General features: G+C 43.7%; 1 long non-coding RNA gene across 3 annotated transcripts in view; it reads right to left on the minus strand.

The window, feature by feature from the left end:
• LOC103153567 (uncharacterized) overlaps nt 1–9,275 on the minus strand; it is a 64,798-nt gene extending 55,523 nt beyond the window's left edge. For all 3 annotated transcript variants that reach the window (XR_001658994.1, XR_001658993.1, XR_001658992.1), the window contains exon 1: nt 8,432–9,275. This is a non-coding gene — a long non-coding RNA (uncharacterized LOC103153567). The remainder of the gene's footprint in view (nt 1–8,431) is intronic.
• Between the last annotated feature and the right edge of the window lie 972 nt (nt 9,276–10,247).

A 10,247-nucleotide genomic window follows, 5' to 3' on the forward strand; every position in this document is an offset into this window, starting at 1 on the left:
GGTACTTGTAGCTGTGCTCTATGTCTGCTATTGTTCCCTCTGGGAGAGAGACCCCTTCTGTGTGGATGAACTTCCCTCTCTTTGTAACCATACGGCCAAAATTCTCTAGTCCGAATGACATCCCAATGTCCGTGCTGTAGATCCTGGTGGTGTGGATCAGTGAGTCGATGTCTCGCTCGCTCTTGGCGTACAGCTTGATGTCATCCATGTAGAGGAGGTGACTGATTGTGGCCCCATTCTAAAACCGGTATCCGTAGCCAGTCTTGTTGATGATTTGGCTGAGGGGGTTCAGGCCTACATATATAACTAAGAGTCTTGTTTAATATTTATCCTTTTAAAAATGCTCATAAAAACTTGCACTGATTTATTTAAATGTTTGTGAGCATTAGCATATTAGCGCATCATGATGAAGATTATTTTCCAGGCAGGTTTTTCTGCGTATTAATGTGACTGATATGATATATCCCAGTCTGATGCTTCCATTAGATTCATATTTATTCACATAAACATCGACTTATTTCCTCTTTTCCTTTTAATTCAGAGTTTTAGTCAGACATGATTCCAAAATAAGTTCTCAAATGTTTCCTCGGAGTGAAAAAAAACACAAAAGACATCCTGACATGAAAGCAATTTCATTTCAAAGATAGAGAGTTGTAGTACAAGATATGAGTATCAGTGGCAATCCAAAAATAACCCGCTATCAGGTAAATCCTCTCAATGACAAAGTGGCACAGACAAGTGCTCTTCTGCTTCCTGACACAAAGAAAACACGGCTGCAGCGGCAGACGAACATGTTTAAAGTTTTTCTCTGGCAGGCAGCGGGGGCTTTCAGCGGCCCGTAACCACAGCAACAGCAACCCGCGCCGCATCACGCAGGAAAACATGTCTTTGTTTAAAACAGATGCTTTGACCGAGAAGGGAACATTTGGACAAAAGTGGTTCAAATTAGAATCAAACATCAGGTATTATAAAACTGATCCACCTTTAACTCTAAATCCAGCCTTTAATTTCATCTGTACAAAAATATCAAGTTAAGAAACAGTTTAGATAAACGTTTCATAATGTGGTTTTGGTTCGGACCGTTTAAACGTCTCAATCTGAGCTGAACACTCATTAAGGTTTAAATGTTTTTAAAATGATCAGTCGGTTCAAGTATTCCTTGGCTGGAGACGATCCGAGGTAAACTCCTTAAAACACGGTGAAATGTCCCTTTATTCAGCTGAACGGATCATCCTTAGTGCTGTTTGATTGTTTATCCAGGTTTTAGTAACTGAATCCAGGTGAAGCAGAGATGAGGTTTCAATACAATAAAGAAGACAATAGTTAAAGATGTTCTGCTGTTTGAACTTCCAACGGTTTTCAAACTAAAAGTCGAGCTAAGCTAATCATTTTGTGTGTCCATGTTTTTCTGTCCTACTGTTTGTTTTTAAAAACTTGTTTGAAATAAATAAATAGAATCAAAAATCACTGAGTAACCATGAGGACACAGAAACGAGCTGCAGCTTTTCCGTCCTTATTTCGGCTGATGATTCTGAATTTCCTGGAAATCCAACCAGAAACTGAAAAGCTGAGCCGTCCAGTCTGCAGTGACAGAGAAGTTGACCATTTTATGTAAAAGTGAAAGCAGAACAGCCACTAAACGCTCAAATCCTGCTTGTTTCCAGGTTTTACAGAAACAACGTTGCAGCTATAAAAAGATGGCCGCCCTCTCAGGTTACATCATGCTCTCACCGAGTGAAGAAATGTTTTTAGGATTATGAATTATTAGTGGCAGATGACAGCAGTATTTTATGTGTTGCCGGGGAAACGAGGCCTGATGAAGAAAGGCTGGAGAGAAGTTGTCGCTCTGTTGGCAGGTCGTGGAAAACAAAACTCAAAACACCAACAACAGCCATGCTGAAAGTAAGTACACCCCGTCAGCCTCCAGGCTTAGAAAAGTCACAACATCATTATCTATGGCACAAATCAAAAACACCCCATTCTTCTGTATTTGTGTACGGACACTGTTGGCAGGAAAAACTTGGAATAGACCGATTCTGAAGAAGCCTCCACAGGCCCACAGCCTCAGGCGTCCGCCGCCGTGCTTCACAGCTGACATCAGGATGGTTTATGTTTCTGTCCAGCTTTGAAACATAAACCTCATCTACAATAACTTATTTTACAGTCTTTTTTCCCCAAAAGTCTCACAGTTTGTGTTGAAACATCGACTAACGGGTAAATGATGGTCTGTCTTCACCACAACAGACCAGGTGGTAGTCATGGCAACAGACAAAACCCTAATCTGTTGACCTTTACTGGACCACCACTGGTTATACTGGAGCTCCTCCGCCTGACGCTGGAACCTTCAATCAATCAATCAATCAATCAATTCAGAAACAAGGCAGTTCAAAGAGCTTTACATCATAAAAGCAACCAAAATCAATTTCAACCAACTGAAAGCTGGAAACCATGAAGCTGAAGGCTCATCCACTGGTTTCAGCCACAACGGTTTAACTTTGGTCACAAACGTTTCACCTCATCGCCTGTTAAATCAGGATCTCTTTGCAAAGCTTCCCATTGGTTCTGGCGGCAGCGGTCTAATCCAACTTAAACATGAAGCAGAACAATAAGGCTGCAGCTAATGAAGGTGAAGTGCTCCGACTAAATTAGACGTTAGTGATTCTGGAAGAGAAAACAAGCAAACCTGATGGGAATAAATTAATCAGACATAAGATGCAACCTGAAGAGATTTTAGTTTTTTTAACAGTAGTAGATGTTTTCCTCTGAGTTGCAGCGTGTGCAGAGCGCCCCCTGGCTGCAGTCTGCAGAGGTTTTCCTTCAGTCCAAAACAAAGATGGCCGATAAGGATCAGAGGGATTATAACCATTTCTGAAAGTAATAAAAGCTGAAAAGGATTTCAAGTGAGAACTGAACAGTTTATTTTTCCCTCATGGATGAAAACTTTGTTTCAGTTTAATCGTGTTCAGCTTTCTGGATATTCTTTATCAAATCAGTGATCAATTAATTGAAAATTAAGTTTGTAAATTATTGAAAGTATAGCTGCTGGATCCCTGCATAGTCACCAATTCCTGGATTTTTTTGTAGATCTCATTTAAAATATTCCAAATAAAATGCAGCTTGAACCAATGCTAGCTGACCTGCTATTGGCTGCCATTCATCTATCTGAACCTTGATTGGCTGAAGCTCCAGATAAAGACGTTAGCTTGTAACTGAGCCAAAATGGCCTCCACTGTGTGTATTGATGCACATTCAGGTATGTTTGGTGTTTGAACCAATACAGGCAGTCATCAACGTTTTAAAGGAAGATTTTAGATATTAACAGTTTGTGATTCCTAAATCATTTCAACTACTGAAAAAATATTTTTCTATGTTCCTTAAATGCATCAGAACTGAAATGTTTCACACATTTTAGCTCAACAGCCAATCAGGAGCGCATTTCTCCTCTAATGCAAATATTTCTTAGTTGCTGAATTAGAACTAAATGAATTCAGGCTTTTTGGTGTTAAAAAGGAAATCAGATCACTGTCCTAAACTTAAAGATTATGACTGATTTAATTTTTTTGTATTATTTAAATAATAACTTTGATCATTTATGTGTTGCCCCCTGCTGGGCATAACAAAGAATGCAGGTTTCACTTGAATTTTGGCTTGAAGAGAAGCAACGACTCTCTTTCTATCATGTCTTTGGTTCTTCAGGTTCTGGACTTCTGGTTCCAACAGGAAGAGTTTCAATCATCTAAAAGCAGATCTATGGAAGGAAGGTCTCTGAAGGATTTAGTAACACTTTAGGATAACAATGTTGTTTCCAGAAAACTGAACCTGGGCTGCAGAGACAAGACGCTAACTTTGAGGTCAAACTGTGGACATGCAGAAATAAACATGTTTCTTCTGCTGACTGTGATTTTGTTTTTTAAACTGGAAGCTTGAGAACATGAGCGGTTCTGCAGCGGCAGCTTAACGGGGGTTTCTCTGCACAACCAGCTGGGTCTGGAGAAAATCAGCTCTGTCTATTACATCACACAAATATTCCTGCTAGAAGGACTCCACCCTGCAGCGCTGTTCCACTTTCAGCAGCATGTGCATCTATTTAATGGAGAGCAGTAAAAAAAGACACCAAGTCCAGGATAACTCCTGCTCTGGCTGCCAGAACCCAACATGGAGGCGTTTCTACCTGGAACCTGTCAGACCCACTTCCTGTTCCGCCTCATCCTGCTCAAACGTAAACCCAGACGTTTCTGTTTTTGAATCCCCCCCCTTTGTTTCCTCTCTTTCGGGTCGCAGTCTGCATGGCAACACTCGCAGTGTGACACGTCCGTCACCAGAGAGCGAGGCGGGCGGAGCGAAGCGGCGCTCACAGGCCTCCCATCATCCATCAGCTCTCTGATGACGCTCATTTAGTTCTGCATCTGAATCTTCAGAAAACGACTCAGAGTGCAGGACGATAAAAACCTGCTTCGCACTGCAGAGGTTTTTACATTTAAACAAAAAGCAGCAGCATATGTGGAAGAGACAGCGATGAAGACGAGTTTGTGCGATTTGGCGCTGCTCAGCCTCGCTCTGACCTGTCGCTGTGACCCCTGCCAAACACTCACTACGATGTTCCAGCCCGTTTCTTTCTGGTTTTTGGCTTCACTTCCAGCATCCATCACTCACTCACACACACAAAGAGATTATTCCCCCTCTTTTCTTTTCCCCGGGCAGACAGCCAGGGTTTCGCTTCCTCTCCATCCTCATCCCGATTTCTCAACTCCATTTGGTCGCAAAGAAAAGATTTTTTTAGTCAAAGAAGATTCATTTTCCCACCTTTAGGTCAGATCTGCATGAAGATGATTGCAGTGAGGAGCTGAGAATGAAATAAAAAGAGGAGGAGGAAGAAATCTGCACTTGTGTCTGTTAAGCCAAACAACATAAAGCGGGTTGGTTGGTCGCTGGGGGAAACACTCAGGTTCAGAGCTGCCTCGTGCAATACCTCTGAGAACCAGACTATAACAAAGTAACGCACTAAAACACAGCCGGAGGGAGTGATTAGTGTGAATGTGTGTGTGTGTGTGTGTGTACAGCAGAGTGTGAGGGAGCCACGCTCCAGGCGGTGCATTATTAAACAGATTTGTCACTTTGGACTGGCGGCGTTAGGAACGCTCGACGAACCTCCAGTGGAAGATCTGGGGAGAAAGTAACGCTGGGAAATAACTGAAAATGAGATGGAGATGAAAAAAAAACAGGTGGAAAAATAGTGATAAAGAGAGAGAGGGGGGGGGGAATGCAGGGGGGGAAACACAGAGGGGCAGGTAGAGGGGGCAGCAGGGGGCCACAGCAACAGTTACATTTCTGGAGGTTTTTCTACTTGGAAGAGGAAGGTTGGTGGGTCAAAGGTTATTAAAATGAATAAATACATTAATAAAATATATGCATACATGTGACCAACACCCCAGGTGGGGGGCACTGGTGGTTTTAGTCTGGCAAAAAGACAAGTAAAAAAATGAAAGCAAATTATAGATAAATAGTGGAAAAGATACATTTATATGGAATAAACTGGATTGTAATGAGGTGCAAAACTAAAAGCAATACTTTAGGAGCTTTTCTGCAAGATGAAAATTATTTTAAAACATTTCAATCAATTGATAAATATTGAAATAAAAATTATTCTGTGAAAAGATGGATTCTTTAAGTATAAATATACATTTATGTCTAAAAAACTGTATGAATAAGTACAATTAATAAAAATGTTTAAATAAAGTAAATGAAACTGTGCAGTGGGGGCCTCTGAGCCCGCGGCCCCCAGCAGTTGGTTACGGCACTGGGGGACAGAAAGGCCAGAAACCACGCAGAGAGGAAGACAATAAAAGCTGCAAGCAGAGAAATCAAATGATGAAAACAGGAAAAACAAAAATAAAAAAACAATTAACATCTTCACAAAAGATTAATTTTCACTAATCAACCCGACTCCGAGGGCAGCCATTAAACACAGTTTAAGGCCTGAATTAAAGCACTTAATGTTGACTTGTGTCCTCACAACATGAGCAACACCTTGACACACACACACACACACCGCTGAGTGTGCTACAGTTGTGTTAGAAATCCCTGCGGCTACTGTTGACTGAGAAAAATAAAGAAAGAAATAAAAACGCAGTTTCTGAGTTTCTGCATCTGCAGCGACAGGAAACAACACTTGTTTTAGTCAGAAATAACATTAAAGAGACAGAAAATGTCCCCCATCTGTGTGTGTGTGTGTGTGTGTGTGTGTGATCTGAAAGCCTGCGGAGGGCAATCTCACATTTGGAGGAAATCAAACCAGACTAACGCTGGAACAGGCAGCGAACGCAGACAAGAACAAAGAGTCCGAGAACACAGAAACCTCTCACACACACACAGACAGACACACACACGCAGTTTAGAGTGAAACCTGCGAACGCAGCGCTGTGGTGGACTGGGAGTGAGTCAGCACGGAGACGGGAATATTTCTGTTTATTTACACCTGAAGCAGACGAGCTGAAACGCAGAAACCCTCCAGGATGCAGATCAGAAAATCTTAAAACTATTTTTACTTCTTAAAATAATTTATCGTTTGTATTTTAAAATAATATTGCTGTAAGGACCGTTAGAGTTTTGGTGTCTACGTTTCCTGTCTGAGCTGTGAAATCGTCTCTGACTCCAGAGTTCAGAGGAGATCAGAACTCTTTTCTCCGTCGGGCCGCCTGTCCGCCTCCGTCACTCAGACGCTCAATGCCGGATTGTTCCTCCGCCGCTACAAAGGCTGGCCTGACGGCAAGCGACTAACGAACACGCCTCCCGTGTTGGACTGACATCTACGGGCCGAACCCGGCGGCTCAGGAGGCAAACAACTAAAGCTGTGGATGATTCAGGGATCGAACATGGACGACGACACCAACCGGTTTATGATCTACCAACACAAAAACACGACAGAAATAGCTCATCACATGACTGAACTTCATCATCATCCCATCCTGCGTCAAATTCTGATGCAGGCATCGCCAGCCGGGGCGAGAGGTGTGGAGGACACGCTGTCCTCGCCTCCCTGGACCGGAACCGAACTCCACCAGGAGCAGCAGGAGGTTTAAAGACGTTCGGCTGAAAATCTGAATCAAAATAAACTCAGATTTCACTGGAGCTGAACTAAAAACTGACCCTGAGATAAACCTGGGAGATGATACACACACACACACACACACACACACACACACACACACACAGTTGTGTTTTAATGGGGACTTTACGTTGACTTCCATCCAGCATGGTGGGGTCAAAGTTCAAGCCCCAGCCGTGTGCACCGTCCATTCAGAGTGGAGCAGCAGGAGGCGGGGTGTGTGTGTGTGTGTGTAGGAATGTGGAGTTCATGTTCGCCTGTTTCTCCTGACTGAGGAAGAGGAGCAGACACGCCCTGCTGATCTTCCTCCCATCATGGCCGTCAGATAACGGTTCCTGGTTCTGGATGCCACCATGTTGGCGTTCTGAGATCAGAAGCTGTTCCTGAGCGTCGACCTGCAGCGAGCGGCTCGCTATTAAAGCGCAGCGTCTTCAGAGCAGCGGAGGGAAACGAGTCAGATCTGGACTCAAACCTCTGGCTCCTCGCTCACCTTCCACCTGTTGACGTCTGAATCTGATCATCAATCAGTGATTATCCAGGAGTCTGGGGTCGGATGTTTGGGAATGACATCACAACCTCCCTGTTCTCCCCTCAGACTTGTTTCTATTTTGGACTGGAGGATGATGATGGTGGGATGACAAAAGGAGAGGAAGTGTTGAAGGAGTAATGGGAGGCTCTTTGGGGGTTCGCTCTCTCTCCCCCCGCTGAGCGAGTCGGGGGAAAATGACTTATTTATCAAACGGGCTGAAATATTCAGACGGCCGTTTTTAAATTCATAGGCTGAGATGCTTAATGACGGCGGCAGCTCCCTCACTTTGACTTTAATAGCTGTTTGACAGACATGTTTCACCTTTGACCTCATGCATTTCACAGAGGATCAGCTCTGTTCGTGTGTGTGTGTGTGTGTGTTGGACTAAACGCTGGAGATGAGATGTAATGTTGTTCAGCAGCAGCCGCTGCTGCAGGCAGCCAGCCATGAGGAAATGTTTCAGGACAAATTCCTGGAGGGGCGGACTGTTTCTGGGAGCGCGCTGGGGGGGAAGCGGGGAGGCAGAGCGAGCGGGGGGGGCAGAGCGAGGGGGGGGGCACTGCTGTTCCCACTTTTAGGCTGAAATGGGAGAAGTTTGGGAACGATGGAGGTGAGGGTTAATGAGATGGACAGAGCGGAAAGCAGCGCAAACTGTGCGTAATTACGCAGCGCAGCCGCGACCTCACCGCCTGCGCCCCGCGTCCCACCCTTCATTCCTCGGAGCGCCGCGCCGCCCGCTGCTGCCGCGCGACGCTCCGCTCCGCGGCTGCGGTGTGGAGAGACTCCCGGCCGCTTACCTTAACACGTTCCAGCTTTTCAGAGGATCCAGGTCTGAAATTATAGAAACCATGGTCGGCTGGCGGGGCTGGCAGCACCGGGAGAGGGCGGGAGGAGCAGCAGCTGAAAAACCACCGAAAGAAAAAAGCGGCGCAAAGGCTGTAAAGTCCGTCTGCGAATGACAGAGAAGGAAGGGATGCGAACCGTCCTGGTTGTTCAGAGGGTGATGAGCGCTGTCACCGCTCTCTCTCTTTGCTCTCTCTCACTCTGCCTCTCTCTCTCTTTGCTCTCTCTCTCTCTCTGTCTCTCTCTCTCCGCCCCCTCCTGATCCCAGCCTGCGCGCAGCAGCCGCGGCTCAGAGCTTCCTCTGCTCCGTCCTCCAGTAGCTGGCAGCCGTTGCAGGAAACGCAGCCATGCACTGCAGCCCTGAGCGGCATCAGTCCGATGTTCCAGAATAGAACCAGAAAACTGTTTCTGTGCCGTTTGGTTTTCTGTTGCTTGGGTTCGAGTCGCGCGATGAAGAGCAAACAGGCAGATCATCCGCTCCGTTCACTAACAAAATGTTCCCATTTCAAACTTCGTAGCCTGTTCTAATCAGTTTCATTATATGAAACTAAAGCACATTTTTCGAGGAAAACTAGAACTCAGTTTAGTTTTTATGATGACCAACAGAGGCGGTTCTTGTGTGAATGTTGCCCTGGGCGGATATCGGCCCCCCGCTGTGTTTCCAGATGAAGGTTTTAATAATCTCAGACTTTCTGAGAAATCCCTGAAGAATATTTCAGTCTTTATATTATTATGGGATCTAAAGCAAAGAAACAATAAAATGATGATTTGTTCATAAATCTGAAAATCTGTTGATCAATTTTTTTTAGATTTGTAACTAAAGTGGACCAAGTGAAAAAAACAACTATTGCAGTAGATTACCTATATGTAAATATTATAAATATGATTAGCTTAAAAATGTTTCTGCTTGAAAAATCAAAAATATTTACAATTTTGAAAAAGTTTGACCAGAAAAAGTAGGAATTTCTATTCTGAGCTCAAAATAAAATCAAAACTGTTACCATATGACATCATGGGGATGAAGCCGCTCCTAAAGTGTAAGCTAAACCTTTTTTCTATTACGTATCAATTGGTAATTTTTGAGTTATGATCCATTTAGTCTCCAGAAATCTGTTTAAATCATTTGCACCTGGAAGCAGCAGCAGGCAGACGGACCCATCAGGATTTCATCTGGCTGAACCGATTCCTGAAACGAGGCAGATCGATTGATCGATATCGTCTCCATATGACATGAAAGATTTTTTCCATCTCTGTGGCGTTTGTGTGTAAATGATGAGTCTGCAGCTTTCTGGCAGCTCTTTCGTGGATTGATCTGTTTTTATGATCATTTAGATAATATCTGGTTGCATTTTAATAAAGTTTTTGGACATTGTGACTCCAGTTAAACAAAAAGTTGAGACTTTCTGCTGGAAGATGAAACTGACATGAACCGATCAGGTTTTTCTTGTCGATATCAATTTCTAGTTTTCTTTAAAGTCTGATCGGCCATTTTGGATTTTTGTATTTGAAAAATTATAACACAAAAGCAAAAATAAACATTTTTAACCAATAGAATAAAATAAATGATAGTATGTGGGATTGGGACACACGTCCATTAACTTTGTGTAATTTCTTTAATTTCTTGGTTTTATTAGACTGATAAAAGTGAATCTAACTAATACTGCCGGGTGATGCATTGATGGACCTGAAATGTTTCAGTTTTGCTGCATTTAATTAGGTGGGAAAAAAGATTTTTCAGTATCTGGAAAAAACCATCCAGCGCCTGATTGG

Source organism: Poecilia formosa, unplaced genomic scaffold (genome assembly GCF_000485575.1).
Source record: "Poecilia formosa unplaced genomic scaffold, Poecilia_formosa-5.1.2 Scaffold355, whole genome shotgun sequence".
In the NCBI taxonomy this organism is placed as follows: domain Eukaryota; kingdom Metazoa; phylum Chordata; class Actinopteri; order Cyprinodontiformes; family Poeciliidae; genus Poecilia; species Poecilia formosa.